Source organism: Peromyscus maniculatus, chromosome 5, assembly GCF_049852395.1.
Source record: "Peromyscus maniculatus bairdii isolate BWxNUB_F1_BW_parent chromosome 5, HU_Pman_BW_mat_3.1, whole genome shotgun sequence".
Taxonomy (NCBI): domain Eukaryota; kingdom Metazoa; phylum Chordata; class Mammalia; order Rodentia; family Cricetidae; genus Peromyscus; species Peromyscus maniculatus.
This window is the reverse complement of record NC_134856.1, coordinates 61,766,104-61,791,979: the sequence shown is the minus strand read 5'-3', so window position 1 is coordinate 61,791,979 and position 25,876 is coordinate 61,766,104. Positions and strand designations below refer to the sequence as shown.

Sequence of the window (25,876 nt, the reverse complement as noted above, 5' to 3'; positions counted from 1 at the left end):
GGCCCCCCCCCACACACACACACACACACACATACACCATGCTCTGAGCCATGTCATTATTGAGCTGTCACATGTGAGAATTTCTGGGTCGAGCCAGTAAAAGAATGAAAAGACAGGAGAAAATCTGACTGTGACAGTTAGCATGCAGAAGACATCAAACACAGCAAACAGAATTAGACAGTGAAAAAAGGGTTTTATTAGAGGTAAGAACACACACACACACACACACACACACACACACACACACACAGCAGGACACAAAGACGGAAAGACCCTCCACAAAATGGAGTGAAGGTTTGGGGGCCCCAAGATCCAGACTCTTCTCTAGGGTTGGGTGTTGTTGTTGTTGTTTGTTTGTTTGTTTTTAAGTCTTTGAAGGATCGTCTCTCAAATTAGGGTTTGGACAAAGACAGTGGCTGATTGGCTTACACTGTGAGTCGTGTAAACATGCCCTGATTCTGTCCTGAACACCTCTGGTTAGCCCATGAGTCGGTGGGCCTTATGGTGGGAGAAAAGCCTGCCAGACCTTTTGTTTTCAAGTGCCAGGCTCCTGCTCAGGAGGAAGCAGCCAGCCATTGGAAGCTTTCCATCTTTACTACCTAGTCATGCCCCTCTCCCTATCTGTCTGCCTATCAGGGATTTGTCTAGCCCTGTTCCCTCACCACTCTCTAGCTGGAGAGCAGCCAAAGTCATCGGGGCGATGCTGGAGGCTGGAGTGTCCTTGGTGACAACGTGTGCTTCCCCAGGACTTGAGTATTGTCTTTTAACAGTAGGACTCTTTGAGTTAGGGTCACGATTGCTGTGATGAAACACCATGACCAAAAACAACTTGGGGAGGAAAGGGTTTATTTCACTCACAAAGTCGTGTAACAGTTCATCATCAAAAGGAAAGAGGGCGGGAACTCAAGCAGAGCAGGGACCTGGAGGCAGGAGCTGATGCAGAGGCAGTGGAGGGGTGCTGATTACTGACTTGCTCCCCATGGCTTGCTCAGCCCGCTTTCGTATAGAACCCAGGACTGCCAGACCAGGGGTAGCACCACCCACCATGAGCTGGGTCCTCACACGTCAACCACTAGTTGAGAAAATATCCTACAGGTTTGTCTACAGCCTAATCTCACAGAGGCATTTTCTCAGTTGAGGCTCCCTCTACTCCCTGATGACTCTAGCTTGTGTCAAGTTGATATGAAAGTAGCCAGTGTAAGAACTGTGCTCAGTGAGAAATTTCCTAAGGATATGCCTAGCATGAAGTGCACACTCTGTCCCTGACCCACATTGCTCCTCTTTAAAAGGTACTAACAGTCGTGTGGTGGATAGTACCATATGTCCTGGCAGGCAGGATTGAGGAGTAGAAGCTCCAAGGCAGGGGTAGCAGGGAAGAGGCAAGAACACTGCCTAGAGTTCTGGTCCCTGGCTGTCATATTGGACTCCCCAGGACCTTGAGGTTTACTGATGCTGCCCAACCTGCCTGAGACCCACACCACAAACCTCAGTCTGCCTCCATTTTCCTTCTGTTCTTGCATGTGTATCTGTCTTCTCCAAAGAAATTTTTTCCTGGCAGTATATCAGGTTTTCTTTCCCCTTGTGGGTTTTAAAAACATTGTACTCCAACAGCCTGTTAGAAAATAAAATATCTAGGAATAAACCTAACCCACCAGGTGAAAGACCTTTACGATAGAAAGGGATGAAAAAGACACTAGAAAATGAAAAGACATCCTATGAATTGGTAGAACTAATATTGTAAAACTGACTAGTCCACCAAAAGTCATTTACAGACTCAGTGCAATTCCCATCAAAATCCCCATCTCATCCTTCACAGAAATAGAAAAAAAAAACTTCCCTAAAATTCATATGGACCCAGAAAAGACCACAGATAGCCAAAAACAATCCTGAGCAAAAAGAACAATGCTGGAAGAATTATTATTCCAGACCTCAAAATATATTACAGAGCCATAGTAATTAAAACAGCATGGTGTGCTTTGCAGACACCGCTGTCCCCTGTCGCCGCTTGCTGCAGCCATGGTCAACCCCACTGTGTTTTTTGACATCACGGCTGATGGCGAGCCCTTGGGCCGCGTCTCCTTCAAGTTATTTGCAGACAAAGTTCCGAAGACAGCAGAAAACTTCCGCGCCCTGAGCACTGGAGAGAAAGGATTTGGATATAAGGGTTCCTGCTTTCACAGGATTATTCCAGGATTCATGTGCCAGGGCAGTGACTTCACATACCATAATGGCACTGGCGGCAGATCCATCTACGGAGAGAAATTTGAGGATGAGAACTTCGTCCCGAAGCATACAGGTCCTGGCATCTTGTCCATGGCAAATGCTGGACCAAACACAAATGGTTCTCAGTTTTTCATCTGCACCGCCAAGACTGAGTTGCTGGATGGCAAACATGAGGTCTTCGGGAAGGTGAAAGAAGGCATTAACATAGTGGAAGCCATGGAGCGCTTTGGGTCCAGGAATGGCAAGATCAGCAAGAAGATCCCCATTTCTGACTCTGGACAACTCTAATTCTTTCGACTTTCTGGCTTCTTATCCACCAGACTATTCCTTCTGCAGCTCAGGAGAGCACCCCCACCCCATCTGCTCACAGTACCCTGTAATCTCTGCTCTCACTGAAGTTCTCTGGGTTCCGTATCCTCCTCATTCCCCTCCCAAGTCTAGCTGGATTGCGGAGTTAAGTTTATGATTATGAATAAAAACTAAGTAAGAACTGTTTAAAAAAAAACAGCATGGTACTGGCACTAACATAGACATGTAGACCAATGGAACAAAATTGAGGAACCAAACACGTATAAATGTAACTACAACTATCTGATATTTGACAAAGATGCCAAAAACATGCACTGGAAAAGAGACACCATCTTTAACAAATGGTGCTAGGGAAACAGGACGCCCACACATGGCAGGATAAAATTAGACCTTCATCGACCGCCTCACACAAAACCTAACTCCAATTAGACCAAAGACTTCAATGCCAAACCTAAAACACTGAAACTGCTTTGAAGAAGCCCATAGAACAGGAGAGAATCTTTGCCAGCTACACATCTGATGGAGAATTAATCTCCAGAATATATAAAGAACTAAAAAACAAAGAGTTAGACAAACAAATAAAAATGACCCATTCAAAAAAATGGGCTTGAGGTCTAAATAGAGTTCTCAAAAGAAGATATAAAAAATGGCTAAGAAATATCTCAAAACTGCTCATTGTTACTAGCAACTAGGGAAATGGTAATAGAAACAACTCTGGGGTTTCATCTTCCCCTGGTCAGAATGGCCGATATCACAAAACAATGGCTACACAAGCTGTAGAGGATATGCAGAGAGCCCAACCCTCATTCGCTGTTGGCGGGATTGCCAAATGGTCCAGCCGCTCTGGAAATCAGTGTGGACAACCCTCAAAAGGCTTAAGGTAAGTCCACCATGTGACCCAGCCATACCATCTCTCAGCCTGTGCCCAAAGCATCCACATCCTTCTCCACAGATACTTGCTTGGCTGTGTCCATTCCCACTCTAGTCCCAATAGCTAAGACATGGAAACAACCTAAATGTCCTTCAACTGACAGATAGTGAAAATGTGGCACATATGTACTACATAATGTACTATATACTACATAATATACACACTACATCCTACATAATATTATTGGGCTGTAAAGAAAAATGAAATCGTGGGCTTTACAAGTAAAGGGATAGAATAGGAAAGACCTATTGAGTGAAGTAACCCTGACTCAGAAAGACAAACACGGCATGCTCTCTCTCTCATCTGAGGCTCCTAGCTCTAAGTCTTCAGATGTGAGTGTACAATCTAGAGTGACTTCAGGAACCAGGAAAGTAAAGGGGGGCCACGGTAGGGAGCAGTGGGGGTGGGGGTGGGGAAGAGGGTACATGTGATTTGAAGAGAGAAATGGGAAATGTGGACCTCTGATGAAGGAGAGAAAGGGAGATAAGTATAGACGGGATATACAAGCAAAGGAGCAGTAATACAAAAAGTGCCCAAACAAAACAATGTGAGACAAGAAGTCTCCAAAACACCACTGAGTCCGTTTGTGTTGCTCGTCTACTGCTAGGCATCGGGGATGCCCTTACGTGTGGATTGTATAACCAAGGGGACTCCATTGGTAAAAACTACTTTTTCCTTTTTTTTTTTTTTTTTTTTGTTTTGTTTTTCGAGACAGGGTTTTTCTGCGGTAGCTTTGCGCCTTTCCTGGAGCTCACTTGGTAGTCCAGGCTGGCCTCGAACTCACAGAGATCCGCCTGGCTCTGCCTCCCGAGTGCTGGGACTAAAGGCGTGCACCACCACCGCCCGGCCTACTTTTTCCTTTTTGAGCAGCTATGTATTGGAGATTGCATCTTACTTAGGGATGGGGGCTCATGTCCACTTCCCCCTCTCAGGGCTGGCACCCATCTGGCTTGGACCTGTGCAGGCTCTGCACATGCTGTCACAGTCTCTGTGAGCTCACATGTGCGTCAGTCCTGCTTTGTCTGGAGGACACTGCTCCCTTGGTGTCTTCCATCCCCTCTGGCTCTTACGATCTTTCTATCTCCTCTTCCACATAGCTCTCTGAGCCCCGGGAGGATGATTTGATGAAGACATCCCATTTAGGAATGACTGTTCCAAATCTCTTGCTCCCTGCAGGTTGTCCAGCTGTGAGTCTCCGTGTTAGTTCCCGTCTGCCGCAAGAGGAAGCTGCTCGGATGATGACTAAGCAAGACACAGATCTATGAGGATAGCGGAATGTGGTTTCGAGTCATTTCCTTGCTGCAGACCTTTAGCAGATCAGTAGTGTCTGGCTTTTCCCTGCGTCCATGGCCTGTCTAGTGTCAACTTCTTGGTCACCTGAGCAGTGTCGGCCATGGGTTCGATCCCACGGTGTAGGTTTTAAACTATATATAACTATATATAGTTTAAAGGCATGGAACATATACAATATATATATAGTTTAAACTCTATAACTAACCTGTGTGGTTATATGGAGTGTAGCATGCTTATAGAAAACTTAACAGTGTATGTCTTTGAGGTCTGGGATCCTCGTTCAGGATGATTCTTTTCTAGTTTCATCCATTTACCTGTAGACTTAATGGTAACTTTTTAAACAGCTGAGCAATATTCCATTGTGTAAATGTACCACATGTTCATTATCCATTTCTCCATTGATGCTTCCCATTTCTGGCTATTAAGAATAGCAGCAATTAGCCGGGCGTTGGTGGCACACGCCTTTAATCCCAGCACTCGGGAGGCAGAGGCTGGCGGATCTCTATGAGTTCAAGGCCAGCCTGGGCTACCAAGTGAGCTCCAGGAAAGGTGCAAAGCTACACAGAGAAACCCTGTCTCGAAAAACCAAAAAAAAAAAAAAAAAACCCCAAAAAAAAGAATAGCAGCAATGAATATGGATGGCCAAGTATCTCTGTAGGAGGATATAGAGTCCTTTAGGTATCTGCCCAAGACTGGTATGGCCGGATCTTGTAGTAGATCTATTCCCAGCTTCCCAGGGAGTTGCCACACTGGTTTCTACAGTAGCTATAATAGTTTTCACTCCCACTAGCAATGGACACTCTTATTTCTTTATCTCCATACAACCCCTGCTTCAAATCAAGGCTCTCAGGCATGGAACCAAGAGCTGTTCCTAGCTCAATGAAAACCCACTCTGGGGCACAGGACAGGGTAGTGTGGCATGCTAGTGTCAGGATGAAACCCCCATGTCTGGTGTCATCGGGCTAAGAAGCACGCTGGACAGAAACAGACTCACTGGACCTGGAAGAGTGTCTTCCTCTAAAAGCGATCCTCCTCTGCCCTCTCATGGCAAAGACCCACATCACACCCACTGTCAAAGCAGAGGCAGGTAAGGAGGGCTGTTCTGAGACAGTATCAGTGACCAAGCAAGGAGCCTGGCAGTGACCATAGGGTGCTGTCATTTGTGCAGAGAAGCTGGAATGCAGGCCATTGCATCTCTGCTTGGGTTTCTGTAATAACGGCAGGAGGTCCTAGGAAGAAACTGAGTGATCCACAGACCAGGGAAAGGTGCAAGGGGAAAGTATGGTGAGGGAAGGAGAATTTCCAAAGCATATATTTTCTGTGGTTTAAAAATTAGAATTGGGGAGTTGGGGAGATGGCTGGGTAGCTGAGAGCACTTGTTGCTCTTGCAGAGGACCTGGGTTCAGTTCCCAGCACCCACATGGTGGTTCACAGCCATCTGAACCTCCAATTCCAGGGGACCCAACACTTTCTTCTGACTTTCACAGGCACATCGTACACACAGTGCGCATATACACATGCAGGAAAACACTCATACACACAAGAGAAAGTGAATAATTTTTAAAATAGATTTAGAATTAGACACACACAAAACAAAAACAAAAAAACCCTGTGTCATCTGTAACACTGTCAACTTGAAGCAACTTCTCCTCATGGAAGTCAAATGGTTCATTGTACACTCCATATCAGAGCTACTGGGGACGCTGCCTGGGAAGGACAGAGTTCTGTGTGCAGTTATGTTTTGAGTCCCGGACCATGTGGCACTTGTGTGCACATGCACCTATGGGGAGGGGGGAGGGAGAATTAAATAAAATTTAAAAATAAAGCTATATACAGTCTTTTGTTTGATATTCATTAGGATATGTTTCTGCTTTTTTAAATTGTTAATTCATATATACTAATTAACGGTTACCTAGCTTGTAACTTTTCCTAAATGTTGATAGTGTTTTTTTCATTGATGACCTTGTGTTTTTCAGAAATGTTATCATACCATAAACAGATAAAAATGATTTGCCTTTCTATTTGTATTCCTCTCTATCAGCGAGAACTAGCTAAAACCTCCAATATAACTGCGTGGTAGACTAGGGCCACATGCCAAATTCTAATTCATGTAGAGTCACAGGGCTTAAAATATTACCTGCCTCCATCCCAACTACAGTTCTGGGCTGTGTATAAAGAGGGTCCCCGTCAACAGGTGAAGAAACGAAGGATGGGGTTTCTGCGACCTCTTCTGGTGAACGGTCTTCATGTGTTTGTCCTGAGGGAATGAGATGTGCCTTGCAGGCGTGGCGCGCCACCTTGTGGAAGTAAGGACTTACTGCACCTCAGCTGTGTCTTCTGCCATAGTTGCCTTGGTCATTCCAAAGCCTGCAGCCGGGCTGGACGTGGGTCACTGTCAGCACAAACACAGTTCCTCTCTACTCCACAGTGGAAGGCATCTGGGGAATCAGAAATCCAGAGTTGGTCAAGAAGGAAAGGCACACTCGGTTCTCCAGCGAGAGCTATGCTCACCCCTCCCTTTGGCAAAAGTTCAAAGGTCTTTTGGTCCCATGACATGGCTACAGAACCCCAGGGCACTGATGTCATTGGAAAACTCCGGCCAGTGTCTTCTGTCCAATCTGTCTTAGTTAGGGTTCCTGTTGCTGTGAAGAAACATCATAACGAGAGCGAGTTGGGGAGGAAAGCCTTCATTTGGCTTACATCTGCGTCACTGTTCATCATTGAAGGCAGTCAGGACAGGAACTCAAGCAGGGCAGGAACCTGGAGGGCGGAGCTGATGCAGAGGCCATGGAGGGGTGCTGCTTGCTGCTTTGTTCATCATGGCTTGCTCAGCCTGCTTTCTTACAGAACCCAGGACCACCAGCCCAGGGGTAGCACCACCCACGATGGGCTGGGCCTTCCCTGATCGATTACTAATTAAAGAAATTATCTGCAGGCTTGTCTGTTGGTAGCCTGGTCTTCTGGAGGTCTTTTCCCAGTTGAGTCTCCCTCTTCTCAGATGACTGTAGCTTAAGTCAAGTTGACAATAACCAGCCAGCAGCCGGGCGTTGGTGGCGCACGCCTTTAATCCCAGCACTCGGGAGGCAGAGGCAGGCGGATCTTTGTGAGTTCGAGGCCAGCCTGGGCTACCAAGTGAGTTCCAGGAAAGGCGCAAAGCTACACAGAGAAACCCTGTCTCGAAAAACCAAAAAAAAAAAAAAAAAAGAACCAGCCAGCACATAGTCCAATGGGACATTGGCCTCCAAATGCCCAGCTCAGAGTTCTCTCATTGGATGTCATGATGAATTCAATCATTGTCCTGATTCCCATAAAGGAATGGCATGTGTTGTGATCAGCTAGTAGGAACTTGCTCCTTTGTGGTTGGGAGACACTAAGCAACACTCTACCCGGTATGGTAGGGCACATCTTTAGTCTCAGCACTTGAGGAGGAGGGCAGAGGCAAGCAGATCTTTGGTTTACACAGAGTTCCCGGCTAGCCATCATAAGACCCTGTCTTCAAAACAGGAACACCAACAGAAACGAACTCCCTCTGTTCCGGAGTCTTCCTCAGTGAGTGGCACCACAGATGAATCTGTCGTTGCAGACATTATAAAGAGCACTGGGTGCAGGGTGTGAGGTCGAGCTTCCTCATGCCAAGAGAACGTTCATGACAAATTCAGGAACCTAGCAACCAGTGTGCTGCAGACAGAACCAGGAAATACCCCAGAAGTCAGTTATATCTACTTTAATGGGAAGTGAATAAAGCATTAATATAAAAATGTAAAGCCCGCCGGGCGGTGGTGGCACACACCTTTAATCCCAACACTTGGGAGGCAGAGGCAGGTGGATCTCTGTGAGCTCAAGGCCAGCCTGGTCTACAGAGTGAGTTCTAGGATGAGCTTCAAAGCTACACAGAGAAACCCTGTCTTGGAGAAAAAAAAAGTAAAGCCCACAAAACTAATAGTTTTAGATGCAACATTTTGTGAGCCACATTAGTAGGATTTATAATAATGTAACATTTATTTTTATAAGTATATATATTTATAATAATACAACATAATATTTATCCTTATTGGATAAATAAACAAATTAGAGAATTGTCCCATTTTGCTTAGAAACATAACTGCATACATACACCCCAATATTTTTCTACATGAAGACACTAACATGTTCTGATTATTGAAGGCACTGCCACATTTATTTTAAGACACCAGAAGTATAAGGGATCACTACATCATGGATTAGTCAGGCCTCAGACACCAGCCTACTGGTGTACTTTCATCATAATCAAGGATGACACCACCACAGGAGGAGGAAGGACGGACTTCAGTCTGGCTGGTTTCATGGTTATCTATCAGGAAGCGTCAGTCCTCTTAGGTCAGGGTGAATGACTACAAACCATTTCCCAAAAAGCAGTCCTTATTATGTAAATGAGGGCATTTCTGTGGTGTTGGGTTGTAAGTCATTCTTATTGGCTGCATGATTCTGCCATTCTGCGGCTCTAGTTGGGTAAACTCAGAGTTTTCTGTCGAAGGAATGCTTTTTGATTCTTGTTGGTACTGGGATCTGTATGTACCTTCTCTCTTTCGTGTGTGTGTGTGTGTGTGTGTGTGTGTGTGTGTGTGTGTTTCTCTCTTGATTTTATTTTATTATGTCATCTATGGGCATTCTGTTAGCATGTATGTCAGTACACCATGTGTGTACCAGGTGCCTGCAGAGACCAGAGGAAGGCGTTGGACCTCCGGAAACTGGAGTTATAGGTGGCCATTGGCCACCATGTGAGCACTGGGAACCAAACCAGGTCCTCTGGAAGAGCACCACACACATTAGCCACTGAGCCATCTCTCCAGCCTCCACCCAGACCCCAGTCCTGCCGCCTTGATCACAGCCCTTCCTCCACGCTTTGGTCTTTCCATAGCCTTTTTGACTCCACCTGCCTTTTTACAGCTGCTCTCCCCTGTGCAGAAGAATACAAGCAATGTTTGTGAAAACTAGAGCCCAACAAAGCGATTCCCAGGTTACACCATCTATATAAAAAATGGAATATCCCTGTAACCACAGACTCCCTGTGAATACAGCCGTACCCTTTCTTCATGGTCTTCTCACTCCAACTGGAGGGTGGCATGTGGACACAATGGGGTTTCTCAGGTTAGTAGACAGCTAGGAATCATTGGAGGGTTCTCTGTCTCTCTGTGTCTCTGTGTGTCTGCCCCCCCCCCCACCAAGCAACTAATGACATTTGATGAAAAGGACAGACAGTAGGTGGTATGCCAGCCTGCTATGTGTCTCCTCATTTCCTCAGGACACATGCAGGGAAGGCTCCTGCAGAGACATGCAGGGGAGGCTCCTGCAGAGACATGCAGGGAAGGTTCCTGCAGAGACATGCAGGGAAGACTTTGGAAACTTCCAAACTTCCATGCATGTAGCCTGAATTGGGGTGTTTTAAAAAATAATAACACTTTTTTTTTTTTTTTTTTTTTTTTGGTGTCATACAAAAGTCCTCAGGGACAGCCATGAAGCTCTGATCCTCAGATGAGCCTTGGAGAGCAGCAGGTGTTCACGGGGCACTGGCCGGGTCCCGCTGGGCTGCTTCTGGTTTTCTCAGGTTAGACGGTTGTTGTCCTTAGCTTTCTCTTCTGTAGCTTTCACTGTGCAGACTTACGTTCTCTCCAGTCCTGCTCTCTCGGGGACTTTTGTCACAAAGGCATGTTGCACTTCATCAAAGACTCTCTACGTCTATTAATTTCAGCTTTTATTTTTATTATTTCTTGCCATCCAGTGGTTTTGTGTTTGCTTTGTTCTTGTTTTTCCTTGAATTGTGTTGTGGGTCTCTTTAACCCACAGTGGCCTATAAACTACACTGATACAGGTATATTGATAAATGAGTTGTGTGGCATGTAATTCTAGTGTCTCAGACTGGGATGAGAGAAAATGGGATGTGAAACTGAGAGGTAGATGCAGAAGGATTAGAAATTCAAGGCCATTGTTTATTCAAAGCACCCTGACCCTGTGTCAGAGACTGGAGAGGAGAAACAATGTGGGTGGACCATACCATTACTGAGTACTTAGATACTGTCTTCTAGTTAAACTACCTTCTTGTTGGGAGGAGGGGAAGAGAGGCCTCCATTCATATTTCCAAACTCATTCTCTGTTTTTTGAGGAAACTCCATGCTCATGTATATTTTAGCTTATTTGATTTTATTTCACATTTTAATTTGATTTAATTTATCTCGTATCCAGCAGCCCTTTTGATTATCCTGCCTCCTTTACCCTCAGGGCTTGGGTTACATTGTATCACTGCCTGATGATGCCATGAAAGAAGTAAGGCGCTCAAAATTATGTTGAGTGTATGACTTAGTACTAATAATCAAGTAGTGTTATCTCTTTAACTGTCACCTTCCTATCAGGAGGTGGGGTGTGGGGGAAGGGGGGGCTGACAGATTCTCTTTGGCTCTCTCTCCTATGTAGCTGCATTGAATAAATCTCTTTATTCTGCTTTTTGCCAAACTTACAGCACCTTTTCTCCTTTTAAAACCCTGTATGCAATGTTCCTTTCAGCTTTTTATTTAATTGTTTATTAGGCATTTGTTTATTTAAGAGTAGCCATAAATTAAATTAATTTAATTTAGTTTTTATTTTGAGATAGAGTCTCACTGTGCAGATCAGGCTGACATTGAACTCACAAGATCCACCTGCTTCTGCTTCCCAAGTGCTGGGATTACAGCTGCACAGTAGTAAACCCAGTGGTTTTTGGTTTTCGTTTTTTAAATGAGAGTCCTTTAATTAAAAAACTAAAACACATGCACAGAATCACCCTTAGACACAGAGAGACAGGCAGACAGACAGGCATGTGTGCTCATGTGCGCGCGCGCGCGCGCACACACACACACACACACACACACACACACACACGCACACACACACACACACCTGTACATTCTATACATTTTAAGTTATAGGGAATAAAGTTTATTTTGGTAGGTAGTGTTGAAGAAAATTAAGTTACATACATTTGTAACAGAACTCAACATTCTTAATTTGGTGTAAGTCTGACAGACTTTCTTGCTTTCCTGTGCTCTGCTAAACGACTTTTAAAAAACTGATACGTTCAAGTTTAACTTTACTGTTTCACTAAGACTCTGATTTCAGGAGCTTCTTCCATCTAAGGATCCATCTCCTCGTCATCAACATGTAAATATGGATAACCAGATCCTTATAAATCTGTGTTCCATTTTCTTCAGAATCTGGGGTGTCGGGGGAGGAGTCCTGTCTTTAGAGTAACTATTTTTGTTGCTATTACCTGTTGCCCATCCCATTTGCCTCATTCAAGTGAACTCTATTAAAAAAAAAAAAAGGTTCCACTTATTCATGAATTTTTTATTGTTTTCCACTGAATTAAATTTGTATCCCTGGATGGCCCCAGAATTTGCTATGTACCTACATATAATATTTGCTTCCCCTTCTGGTTTGAACAATTTCTGGTGTTCATAGAATCTCAAGCTCACACATGGATGAGTGGCCCCACACTTCTCTTATCAAAACATTCCACTACACACAACACAAGACTGAGACTTGGTCTCTAAGTTCTGGGTCTCTGAATTTTTTTTAAGATTAATTATATATGATAGCATGTGTATGTACTTGCATGCATTAAGTGTTTGCATACTTAAATGTGTGTATGCGTGTGTGTGTGTGTGTGTGTGTGTGTGTGTGTGTGTGTGTGTGTGTGAGAGAGAGAGAGAGAGAGAGAGAGAGAGAGAGAGAGAGAGAGAGAGAGAGAGATTGGTGGCCAGAAGAAACTGTTGGATCCTCTGGAACTGGGATTGCAGTTGGCAGCTGCCTGTTGTGGGTGTGGAGAATTGAACTCAGAACCTCTGGAAGAGAAGCAAGGCACTTAACTGCTGCTCTGGATCTCCAGCCATTACTTTTTAGATCTCTGGAATTTTAGTTTATAAGATATATTTATTATTTCTGTGACCAAAGTGCCAGAACAAATAACTATGTATTCCAGAAAATAAACAACAGATGGGAATTTTAACCATTAGATTGCTGATTCTAGTTTATTCTAACTCTGTATTTAGTCTAAGAAACACAACACAAAACTGGTGAAGTGTTATGAAAACAAGAACTGAATGGTATTAAGCGTGGGAGAGTTCTATTACTAGAAACGTGACTAACATCCATTTAATGATGACTAGCCCTGTGACACAGAGCATAGGAACACAAGTCATTAGCTGTGACCCCTGCCCCACAGAATGTCAGAAGAAAGCAGAGTCCTGCCAGGCTCGGAATCCTTTGATCCCCAACCTAAATCTTGGAAGCAAAGACTGTGTGCTGTCATACAAGTTTGCACAAACTGTAATAACTCAATGCCTAAGTTTCCTTGTTCAGCGTTTGATAAACACTAGAACATCAATAGGAATCCATTCCTTGAGTATTTTTAACAGCTATCTTGGCAAGAACTGACTACACACAAAGTCCCTTTCAGTTTGGTCTACAAATTCACTTAAAGGTTGGAAGTTCAAAATGTGCAGCACAAGGAAGTACAAACCCCAAACCCTAACGCTTTGTGATGATGGAAGGAGTATACAAGCATTCTTTTTAAAAAAAATTGTTCACAGAAGCCATAGGCAATAAAAGGGATAGTTTTGTTGTCGCTGTTGTTTTTAATAAAAGCAAAGAACTAGCTGATGCTCTTCTTTGTTTTGTGAGCCCCATAATAACCAAGATGAAGTTAAAGCCGAGCTCACTGTGCGCTGTGGCCTACAATGTGTCTGGATCACAGCCAAGCCAACTCTCTCTCTTCCTCCCTCTCTATTTTTGCTTCCCTGTTCTTGCTGCTTTTCCTCTATATCTATCTCTCATACATAAACTTAATGAAATTAAATTAAATATACAAAAAACTACAAACAAAAAGAAACCCACATTGGATTAAAAATATAAAAAGAAAAGGAGAAAGAACCAGAGGAGGCAAGGGAAGAAGAAAAGCTGCTGCAACTGTTCAATAAAAAATTTCAAAGCCACGTGTGATGACACACACCTTGGATTCCAGCACTTGAGAGGAAGAGGCAGGTGGATCTCTGGGAGTTTGAGGCCAGCCTGAATTACAGAGTGAATTCCAGGCCAGTGAGGACTACACAGAGAGACCCTGTCTTTTTTTTTTTTTTTTTTTTTTTTTGGTTTTTTCGAGACAGGGTTTCTCTGTGTAGCTTTGTGCCTTTCCTGGAACTCACTCGGTAGCCCAGGCTGGCCTCGAACTCACAGAGATCCGCCTGGCTCTGCCTCCCGAGTGCTGGGATTAAAGGCGTGCGCCACCACCGCCCGGCTGAGACCCTGTCTTAAAAAACCGAAGGGGGAATTATTTCAGGGATCTGTGAGGTAGCTCATGGGTAAAGGCACTTGCCAGCCAGCCTGACGACCTGAGTCCTAAACCCGGAACCCGCATGGCGGAAGGAGAAAACTGACTCCCACAGGCTGTCTTCTGACCTTCACATGCTCACTCTGAGAGCATGCCCCCAGAGAAGGAAATAAATCAAGGGCTTTGCGTGCATGGCTCCCATCTCCGGGCACACACAGCGAGTTTTACAAAACTATTGCTGGCTTTGTGAAAGAAGGGAGGGGGAGTCATCGTGAGAACCTGAGAAGAGAAACTAGGGTGACAGGGTCAGTTTCACAGAGACAGAGTTAAATCTGCATCGCTCCAAACCCCTAATATTCCACAGACTGTATGTAGTACTGGCATAACTGTCTAGACAGACTGATGACATTTCCAACAGAAACATAAAGAAGTGTGCTTTGTTTTTATGGGGAGACAGGGTCTACGTAACCATGGCTGGCCTAGAACTTAATATATGGGCCAGGCTGGCCTTGAATTCATAGATCTGTCAGTATCTGTCTCCTGAATGCTGAGGTTAAAGGCATACTCCAATACACCCAGCTTGATATGACTTTCAATTTCAGAGTGTCTTTATCTCTATATGAAGAGATTTAACATTTGGGCAGGGATGCACACCTTTAATCCCCACACTTGGGAAGCAGAGGCAGGTAGATCTCTGTGAGTTCAAGGCCAGCCTGGTCTACAGAGTGAATTCCAGGACAGCCAGGACATTACACAGAGAAACTCTGTTTCAAAAAAACAGAAACAAACAAAGAAAAAAACAACCAAACAAAAAACCCCAAACCAACAGATTTAACATTTTTATTGTAGAGGCCCTTCAATTCCTTTCTTAGATTTATTCCTAGATGGTTTTTTCAAAGCTATTGTGACTAGCAATGTGTCCACGGTCTCTTTCTCTTTACGTTTGTTATTGCTACATAGAAAGACTATTGCTTTTTTGCAAGTTGCTTCTGTATCCTGCCACCTTGCCGACATTGTTGATTGGCCCTTGAAGTTTGGGGGCAGAATTTTTGGGATCTTCCATATAGATGATATTATCTGCAAATGGGGAATGTTCGATTTCTTCCTTTCCTATTTGTATAACTTTATTTTCCATGCCTTATTACTTCAGCTAGTCACTAGCTGCTAGTGCTTTGAACACAATCTGGAAATGGAGTGAGGACAGTGACTATTTATCTTTAAACTGGGAGAAATTTAAATATCAGTTCTATAAATCGTAGTAGCCATGTTTCAAGGGCTCAACAGACATGCTTGCCCAGTGGCCATGAAGGTGTGGACTGTATTCATCATTGCAGGTAATTCTGTCAGGCTGCATTGTTGGAGCTGGTTGAGAATTATTTTTAAAAATGTAAAGCCTGGAAGCTACAAGTTCCAGGATCACTACCTTGATAGGTGGCCAGGGCTGCTGCTTCTGCTGCAGTGGACAACAACCCTGGGCATGCTCCCTTTCCGCAGCAGTTGGCACCCAGGCTTTCCTGTACAAACAAAGTGAGCGACTGTGACACACTCACAACTTGGACTTAAGAAGTGGAACGTGGGGCTGGAGAGATGGCTCAGCAGTTAAGAGCACTGGCTGCTCTTCCAGAGGTCCTGAGTTCAATTCCCAGCAACCACATGGTGGCTCACAGCCATCCATAGTGGGATTTGATGCCCTCTTCTGGCATAAAGTCATACATTCAGACAGAACACTCATATACATTAAGAGGAGGAGGAGGAGAAGGAGGAGGAGGAAAGTTGTTGAATGTGGACTACAGAAGCAAGTACTTCTTTAAGCAGCTTTCTTCCAGTGCGCATCAACTCCACAACAGTAAATACAAGCTACCTTGCCATTTTTATTATTACTGCCATCATTATCTGATCGTATCAGACAAAAATCTCAAATGCTCTGTAATAAATACATTAATTATTTTATGGCTTTTGGTACGGACTCAAGTTGTTGGGCGAGTCTAATAATACCCAGATTGTATCTTGCCATTTTTTCTTTACAGAACATCTCAACGAGCTAGAGCCGTGCCGGGCGTTTCCTAACGGCGAACAGAGGACAGACAGTTGTGACGGTCTCTGAGCTTTCAGGAGGATTGCACATGCGAGTCTTCCATGTTTGTGCTGCAGTCGTTCGGCTGTCGGTGTCAGATTGTATGTCAGTGAATGCAGACCGGCTGAAGCCAGCCGATACACTGGTCACTAACTTTGAATGCCTGTCATCCTGACAGTCAGGAAGGTGTAGCAGATCTCAGAGCTCTGAGGTCAGAGAGGCGTCTGGTGTTAAGCTCTGATGCTTACTCGATTACTTGAGTGATTAACTTGGTCTTTTGGAACTTTTGTTTCTTCGTCTCTGAGTTAGAGATGGCAGCAGAACCTATATTAACTCTTTAAAATAATAACTATGAAGGGAACTCCTGCAGATCCAAGCATTGGAAACATGGTGCCGGCCAAGTCTGGCCCTTTCCTCTTCCCTAGGTTCCCTTGCTAAACCGTTAGATTCCATTCCTAAAGCTGGTCCCCAAAGTCTATTCCCTTATTAGCCCACTTCCTTATACCTAGCTAAAACTCCAAGGTCCAACTATCAAAACACCAAGGTCCAGCAATTAAAATTCACTATTTGGCTACAGTGACTATCATATCCAATCGGGATTTACCAGCTCATTCTAACACAGATTCCCTATTCTAACACAGATATCTATCTCTCATACACAAATAATGAAATTAAACTAAATATACAGATGCAGAGCTATCTGCTACTGTCTTTGATCAGTCCAGAGGCAGCATGGCACCGCCCCCCCCCCAAGATAATAAAATCCCCTTCGTGCTGAGAATTTGGTGTCTGGGGTGTGTTCGGTGCCAACTCTGATGCCCCCTCAGTGTACATTTTCTTCTCTGGGTATCCCATCTTGAAAATACTGCCTTGATTGAACTTCTGAAAATCCACTGCTAAGCTGCAAGTCATGAGCTGTTCAAGAGATCGTTATTTCTTAATTAGAAATTAATTTACCAAGGCAGGTGAAAAGAATCAAAAGTGCAGTTGTGTTTTGAGGATGGGGTTGGATAGCTCAGGGACAGGAAAGAAAGGCTTCATTTTTACTAAATTTCCATTTGCCTTCTTTAAACTTTATGCTATATGCATTTAATGCCCATTCAAAGCTCTCTGGAAAATTTGAAAGCTCCACAGAATGCTCATATTATAGCATTTCTGTGCTAAATGCAGTCAGGGAGTCTGAATGCTTTCTTTTCAGGGTTTCCCACTCGTATACAAACCACACTGACAAGGAACTAGTGGGGTTTTTGTTGTTGTTCATCATTTGGTAGATAGGACAATTCACAGCAGTGTTTTGTGTGTGTGTGTGTGTGTGTGTGTGTGTGTGTGTGTGTGTGTGTGTGTGTGTGTGTTCTCACTATGCAATCCAGGTTGTCTTTGAACTTGCACTGATCCTCCTGAGTACTGGGATTACAGGAGTATGCCACCATGCACGAGAGAGCATTTAGTACTTTTTTTTTTTTTTACATTTGTGTAAATTGAGTGAATTCTATGGAAAGGGGGAGACTTTTTTTCTCTTGTACAGCTTGTCTTTTCATGAAGCACCACTAGGTGGCAGCCATGCCTTCCTGGGCAATATGAGGCTTGGGAATTAGACATTTGGAAAACAAACCATTAGCTCAAAGAACTTGAGATCAAAATGGTTAAGCTAACCGGTTGAGAGCAGTAAAGTGTGAATTGTCAAATCAGCTGACATATAAGGTATATATGGATCATTTGCTTCTGTTGGCTTCTGCCACCTACAAAATTTAAGTCCAAAGTCTAGAGTCTGATTCCTCAGCTGCTCTTTCCCTCTACCTGCTTCTTAACTATTTGTCCATCATCTAAATGTCTCTCCGGGCTCTGGTGGGCTGTGCCCTCCATGTGGGTGGGCACCTATGTGTTTCTCCAGTTCCTGCAGCCTGCTACGCCTCTGACCTGCTAGACCCATGTGGACACTTCATTCCTGCTCTTTCTCCTCTGCTTCTCTGGCTACCTGCTCTATCTCTTTTTGTGCCTTTCTGGGCCCGTGAGTTTCTCCCCCTAGGAGCTGCCTGCTAAGTCCCCCAGCTTCCTTAAGTCCTTCTGACCTCTGCGACCCTGCCCCTCCTGTCTCTCAGCTCCCTCCCGGAAGTCAGGGCTTTATGTTATTGGGACCCTCCCTCGGTGGAGTTCCAGCGCGTTGTTCCTTGTCCGTTAACCACTCCTCTCCTATGTCTCTCTGGCTCCTGGGAGTCTGCTATGCCCTCAGGGCACCCACCACTTGGGCAACTTTCTACTTGCATTTTTCGGCTCTGACCTGCGGCACTCATCTGGGTCTCTCTACTAAAGACACTTACCAGTGTCGTCGTCGTCGTCGTCGTCGTCGTCGTCCCCCCCCCCCCCCCCCCCCCCCCCCGTCTCCTAGCTTTTCCTCACCTGTCCCTAGGAACTCAAGTCCCACTACACTAGCTCTCAGCTCCCCCCTGCTGTCCCTCCGTGTCTAGTCGCTCAGCTCCCTCTCAGAGCTTATAGAAATTCCCTCCAGCAGAATTTCGCTTTCCCACCCTCTCTCCTTGACTCAAACAGCTTGGCCTCGGTACAGATCAATGGCTAAAACTTGGCACACTTTATTTCCAGGTTCTCACAAATCCTAACAGCTGTGTGATTATCTTGTTTTGACCATCTGTTATGTTCTGTCCCGTAACCCTGCCTATTTTCCCCCGTTTGGGGAGCTGCCCACCCCTGAGCTATAAGTCTTGTCTCCCTCACATCCAATGCTGACCTCTCGAAACCTGCCCTAGGGGGTGGCAGCCTGTGTACTGAAGGAAAAAGCTTGCTTTAATGAATTTGGCCATGAGGATTTGGGCTGTGGTCTTTCTCCTCCCATCGTTGAGATTAACGTTTGGAGTTCCCCAGCAAGATCAAGACCCCCAACCCAAATTCAGAAATTCAGAAGCAGGAAGCCCTCCAGGACTGAGGAGCTGCTCTCTAGGGCATGCATACTTTAGAGATATTCCAGGGCCCTGAGACGTGACTTCCGTTTTTCAGACTGCCTGAGTGAATAGCTGCATCAAAAAAAGAAAAAAGAAAGAGAAAAACAGCTGGTTTAATGCCAGCACTTGGGAGGCAGAGGCAGGCAGATCTCCAGGTTCGAGGCCAGCCTGGTCTATAACGTAAGTTCCAGAACAGGCAGGAATCACAGAGAAACTCTGTTTTGAAAAACCAAAATCCAAAAAGAAAGAAAGAAAGAAAAAGAAAAAGAGAAGGATAGAAAGAGAAACAACAAGCACGCACGCACGCACCCTTTTTTTTCTTTTTCACAGAGGCCTCCTCTGGTAAGTCATAGAAGCTTGCTTGCATTTGTTTGTTTGTTTGTTTGTTTATGACATCTGGTTTCTGGTTTTCTGATTCTGTGGGATCCTGATCTGGGGATGGAAGGGGGGGGGGTGTTGGGGAGGGTCCTGAGAAGGCCAGGCATTCCCCTGTCCAGCTGCAGTAGCCACCAAGACAGCAGAACTGGGCTTTCTCCTGCATTCCCTTTGTCCAGAGACTCTGAACAGGTGGGGTTGGGAGAAAGGGAGAGAGGAATGGGGCTGCCCAGACTGCAGGAGCGAGCCAGAGGCTCCAGCTGGACACTCTGGGTGAACACAGGTGTGTTGTCACTTTGCTCTGTATCTTGTCTCGTGTGCTGCTCGCCTTTGTGCGTTCTAAACGGGGTGGTGAGTTCTATGTGTTGACTTTGTTTGTCCTCTCTCCATCTCTTGTGTGTCTCTCTTTCTTTCCTTCCTTCCTTCCTTCCTTCCTTCCTTCCTTCCTTCCTTCCTTCCTTCTTTCTTTCTTTCTTTCTTTCTTTCTTTCTTTCTTTCTTTCTTTCTTTCTTTCTTTTTGAGACAGGGTTTCCCTTTGTAGCCTTGGAACCTGTCTTGGAACTCGCTCTGAGCACCAGGCTGGCCTTGAACTCACAGAGATTGCCTGCCTCTGCCTCCCAACTGTTGGGGTTAAAGGTGTGAGCCACCACTGCCCAGTTTTGTGTGTATTTCTATGTCAGTTACAGGTAGACTTTGGAGCTGGACCAAGCTTTAACCACCACCGCTCCCACGCCCCTAGGCTGGGACAATTCAGGCACCGAGCCCAGAATGCTACCCCGTGTGCACCCTTTGTGCACTCTCCAGCCCAGCATGCCACCCCGTGTGCACCCTTTGTGCACCCCCCACCCCAGCATGCCACCCCGTGTGCACCCTTTGTGCACTCCCCAGCCCAGGCCCACATCCACCACTGCCGCTTGCCATAGCTGCTTTGAAAGCCAAGGCTCTGAATCCCTCATCTCGGAGCTTTCTGGTTACTGGATTAAGTTCAGCAGGGATTCAAATGTCTTTTGGGTATGGGCAGTGATGATGACTATTGTTTTAATTGCCTAAAATTTTTACTAAGATATAAACCTTATCTCTGTTATATGAGTCTTTCTGTGCCTCGGGATTTGTAAGTTTATTGGATGTAGTTAAAAATTTATAGAATCTGTAACAAAAGTTGATTTAAAACTTATAACACAAGGTTAATATTTAGAAGGCTACATCGGTAATCTTAAAACAAAGACCTAGTCCATGAATGTTGATAGTGCTGGCCTAATATTCAAATGTGCTAACCTTGTTTTTAAAACCCTGTAGCTCTGCTTCTGATGGTTTTTGTTAACTGAAATATGCCAACCCCAAACATGGTTTTTTAAGCTTAAAGGCCCACCCTGAGAAAGAGTCAAGGTTACACTAGAATCCCAAACACCCAGCATAGTCACCAGCCAACTAAATTTAGGGGCACAACTACTAAACACCAGACACTGGGATATCCCTATCTTATGATGCAGCAAGACAATGATCTAAGCAGTCTGGAAAAAAGAAACGTATAAAATGTCTCACCAGGTGGTGGCGGTGCACGCCTTTAATCCCAGCACTCGGGAGGCAGTGGCAGGCGGATCTCTGTGAGTTCGAGGCCAGCCTGGTCTCCAAAGTGAGTTCCAGGAAAGGCACAAAGCTACACAGAGAAACCCTGTCTCAAAAAAGCCAAAAACAAAAAAGTCTCTCCCCTACCTAAGGTCTCTTCAGGCTGACAGAGACTGATTTAAGAATGTGTATCCAGCCCTCGTGTCTTTGCTAACCTTGCTAAGCTTAGGTATTTTGATAAACGTGTCACACACAATATTCTGCAATGGTGTACTAAGAAAGGACCAGGAAAGTAAAGTTGTCAGTCTCCCTATGGACTGTAGTTAAGATTTAAAGTTTTATTTTGATACTAAAGAAGTTTCAGTTCAAGAATTATAATTTTTAAGGCTAAACTTAACATGGATAAAACTGTAGAATACTAATCTTATGAAAACTACTAACTTGTTGTAAACTGTTAAAGATAATTAAGACATGCAGATTAATAGTCACCTTATAAATGATCAAATTCTTTACAAATGTAATTCATTTGCAGGGGCAAGCGTTATTTAGCTTCCTATATATGTAGCACAAGTAACTAAAAACAAGTAAGGTTTATTTAAAATTAGGTATACTTAATAAACAGCTCTCAAACTTTTCAGAGATCCGCTGAATATGGCACTTGAGATGTCTAATGTCAAAAACTTACTGTGACAGACAAAGATTCCAGCTCCTGGAAGCAACCCTGAGGTATCCAAAGAAGATAACGGGGACACAACAACTCCACCTGGATTGTGGTAAGGCTAACCATTGGGGAAAACTGCCCCATGCCTCCCCTGCTGCCAGGGCTCTGCTCACACCACGAACACTGTTGGTTTGTTTTCCTGTGTCTGGTCAACATAAGGTCAGTCCCCCAGCTTCTTCCTTTACAGGAAAATCTCTCAGACCTGGGTCTGGCAGCCAAAAGCCAATGCTGTCCTGTATCATAGCTGAAGATTTAATGCCGTCCTGTATGACAGTCTAAGACCTACAACCATTGCCCTTAGTGAAGCCATCAAGGCCAGCAGAGCCCAAGGCAACCATCCAGGTAATGGGTAAGTCTCTGTCACTTTAATTGCTATGCAGGCTATTCAGATTAAACTTTCTGCTGTAACTTATCCTTCTCAGATCTCTGGTTGTGTTGATAGCTAACTATAACTTCATCAATTTAGCAGCAGCTGCTTGGTTAATGCATTTCACATATAAAAACCAGGCCTTCCTTTCAAGAGCTTTTAGGTCACTTGATTAAAAAAGGCAAACTCACAGGCAGCTTTGCCTTACTAACAGGCTCCATATTGAAGGATAAACAGGTTTCAGATGAAACTTTTATTATTTAAAGAACTTGCTTTGCAAATAATATTACAAACAATGGTATTGAAGCAGGGGATGGTGGCGCACACCTTTAATCTCAGCACTCCTGAAGCAGAGGCAGGTGAATCTCTGTGAGTTTGAGGCCAGCCTGGCCTACAAAGTGAGTTCCAGGACTCTGTTACACAGTGAAACCCTGTTTCAGAAAAAAAGAAAAAGAAAAAAAAAACAAAAAACAAAAAACAAACAAACAAACAAAAAAAAAACCACCTACCCCTCTGCACAAAACGAAAACAAAAAACCAAAAAAACAAAACAATGGTATTGTAAGCTTCAGGGAGTAAAAAAAAAAAAAAATAAAATCATAAGACTTAGATCCACCTCTCAGGTCAAATGGATGCCAGATAAGTACCCCTGTCAATCAACAGCCTAAGCTCCCTGCCGATTGCCTATTCCTCTGTGTGTGTGTGTGTGTGGGGGGGGGTTCCAAATATAAAAGTTTACTTTAAGTTCTTTTACTTTAACTTCTGTCCCTAGTGTGTATCTGTCTTGTCAGAGTTCCACTCAGCTGGTAAACCCCATCCAGAAATCAGCTGTGGTCTACAAACTGCTCCAAAGGTTATCTACACACTCAGGTAGTCCTATTAAACTGAAGCCCTGGACTTGCTGAAAGCTGATGTAAACCAGTCTAGTCAATGTGATTGCTCCCTGTCTCTTCAGCTGCCTCAGTAAACCAGATGCTTCTGATGAATACCCCATTGCCCAAATCCCGTCCTGTCTTTGTAGACGAATTTCTAATTAAATATCACCACATGTCTTGGCTGATATTCTAGCCTTCCTGTGTCCTGAAAACAGCATCCTAACTTCAGCAGGAGTTACAAAGGAGAATACATCACCCCTTGTCCTCAACAAAGGTCTAAGGAAATTCCCTGGCAAAGGGGACAAAATGGCTATGATTATATGGCTTAAAAATATTTGTTCTAGCTACGCCAACCAAACAGGTATAATTTATAAATGAGCAATGCATCTTTTGATGCATTACAAATTTTGTTTCCCCCAGATAAAGAATGCTAAGACCTTATCAAGGGTTTACCTGGGACACACATGACAAGGGGGAATGAAGAACCAGCCTGCTTCCATCTTAGGTTTAAGAGCCATCTTACAGTAAGGACAAACTAAGTTTATTCCTGTTTATATTAAGCCTCTGTTTCTCAAAGATTGGGTGATGTGCCCATCTGAACTTTTTTTTCTTCTAGTTTCTCACAACAGAAAAACTTTCTCTGTGTAATCGATATGGCTGTCCTGGAACTCGCTCATGTAGACCAGGCTGTCCTCAAACTCATTGAGATCTGCCTGTCTCTGCCTCCCAAGAACTGGGATTAAAGTCGTCTGCCCGGTCCCATCTGTAACGTAACTGCCAATGGTTCTGTACCGCCTGTTCCAGGAATAGCAATCATATCTTTCTTTCAAAAAGTTGTTTATAACCATGTTGTACCCCCATCTTTGCTTCAAAAGGTTGTATGACCACCTATGATGACCTTGTTATGATTGCCTGTTGTGATGATCTTTCTTGGACCACCTGCTTTGTTCTGATCCTGTAACACTGCCTATTTCCTCCCATTTGAAAACCCCCACCTCTGAGCTGTAAAAGCCTTGTCTCCCTCACGTCCAATGCTGATCTCCGGAACCCTGCCTTAGGGGGAGGCAGCCTGTGTACATGAATAAAAACGCTTGCTTTAATTAATGACATGCTGTAGTTAATTTGGCCATGATGATTTGGGTCAGTGGCCTTTCTCCTCCCATCTTTGGGATTAACACTTCCTCTTCATCTCTCACTACCTCCCCTCTCCCTCTCCCCTAATGGTCAAGTCTAGTCTGCTGGATATCTTCAATCTATTACTTTCTCTGCTCTGGACTCTTCCAGATACATCTGGATGTTTTCATTCTCATGTCTATAATAGAAAACCTTCTGCTTTAACTTGGAGCAGTTACACCATCAATTTATACAGTCTTAGTGCTGGAGATGGAGCCCAGGTCCCTGTACAAGCACCGTGCCACCGAACTATGTTTGGTGGTGGGGAACAACAGGTGTGCAAACAGGTGAAACCAGGCTTGACCGTGGCAATGCTGGGACACTGCATGTTTGTAAACAGGCAAGCCCAGGCCACCACATGGTGGTGCTGAGACATGGCATGAATGCAAAACAGGCACATCCAGGCCACCAGGTGGTGGTGCAGGAACGCAGAAAGCAAATGAACAGGCATGCTCTCAGAGCCACGTGGCAGCAGTGCTGGGACAATGTGTGAGTGTAAACAGGTGTGCCCAGGCCACCATCTGGTGTCATTGGGTTACAACAGACATGAGAAAATGCATGCCTATGTCGCCACTTGGCACAAATGAGCTGCTGCTGGGACCTGAGCCCAGGGGTGTTCAGATCGCCAGAGCTTACCCTATTCGTCTTAAACTGGTAAGAAACAAGGACCTACAAAGGGGAGTCTCATCTGGGTGCTGCATGGCCCTTGTTCTCCCTCTCTAGTACTCATTTTCCCAACTGCACAGAATGCTGGTGGCTGACAGAGCAGAGCTGGGTCCCTCACCAGGAATGTCCCTTGCCTGAAGACAGCCGGGGAAATCAGGACAGGAAACATGCAACTGATCAAGCCTGTTTGCACTCAACTGAGCCCCATACTTGACACCTCTTGAGCATCATCACATCTATCACATGAACTTGAGACCTGTGAAGATCACTTGGAACAGGCAAGGGGTAATGTACATACACCCCGGTGCACAGTATAGTGATTGGTATGTATATGTGTCAGCTTGCCCACAGCCTACTCACAAGGAGATGGCCAAGGGTTTGTGTGACTTCACCAGGGCAGGTAGCTGAACGTTGACTATAAAAAGCAGCAGTCTGGCCGGCCGGTGGTGGCACACGCCTTTAATCCCCCCACTTGGGAGACAGAGCCAGGTGGATCTCTGTGAGTTCAAGGCCAAGCCTGATCTACAGCCACAGAGCAAGATCTAGCACAGGCACCAAAACTACACAGAGAAACCCTGTCTCAAAAAACAAAAACAAACAAACAAAAAAAAAAAAAAAACAAAACAAAGCAGCAGTCTGCTTAGCATACTACTAAGACATAGTATGATCATTATAAAGATGGTTAGGACTTTCTGATTTTTCCTTTGTACTGCAAGAAGTTATCTTGTGATTTACTGACCTACAATTTCATACATGTATAAAAGATGTTTTGATCATATTCACCCATTACCCTCTCTCATTCCCCATCAGTCCCCCTCCTGTCATGTCTTCTTAAAAACTTTTTGCTTTGTTTGTTTTTGGAGATGTAACAGCCCTGGCTGTCCTGGAACTCACTTTGTAGACCAGGCTGGCCTTGAACTCACAGAGATCTGCCTGCCTATGTCTCCCAAGTGCTGGGATTAAAAGTGTATGCCACCACTGCCCGTCAAAATTAGAATTTTATTTTTCCCTTA

At 44.6% G+C, this 25,876-nt stretch overlaps 1 long non-coding RNA gene and 1 pseudogene across 5 annotated transcripts; both read left to right on the top strand.

Annotated features, from left to right (window-relative positions):
* Positions 1–2,016: 2,016 nt before the first annotated feature.
* Positions 2,017–2,511, top strand: LOC102908040 (peptidyl-prolyl cis-trans isomerase A pseudogene; annotated as a pseudogene).
* A 16,067-nt stretch (positions 2,512–18,578) lies between these two features.
* LOC121829472 (uncharacterized) lies at positions 18,579–24,131 on the top strand. 5 transcript variants are annotated; one of them, XR_013051412.1, is made up of 4 exons: positions 18,579–19,463; positions 21,756–21,835; positions 21,971–22,132; positions 22,922–23,296. It is a non-coding gene; the product is annotated as an uncharacterized LOC121829472 (long non-coding RNA). The 5 variants fall into 5 exon arrangements; XR_013051414.1 differs by lacking the exons at positions 18,579–19,463; positions 22,922–23,296 and adding an exon at positions 23,900–24,131 and having other exon boundaries at positions 21,647–21,835; positions 21,971–22,125; XR_013051413.1 differs by lacking the exons at positions 18,579–19,463; positions 22,922–23,296 and adding an exon at positions 23,900–24,131 and having other exon boundaries at positions 21,647–21,835.
* Positions 24,132–25,876: the final 1,745 nt, after the last annotated feature.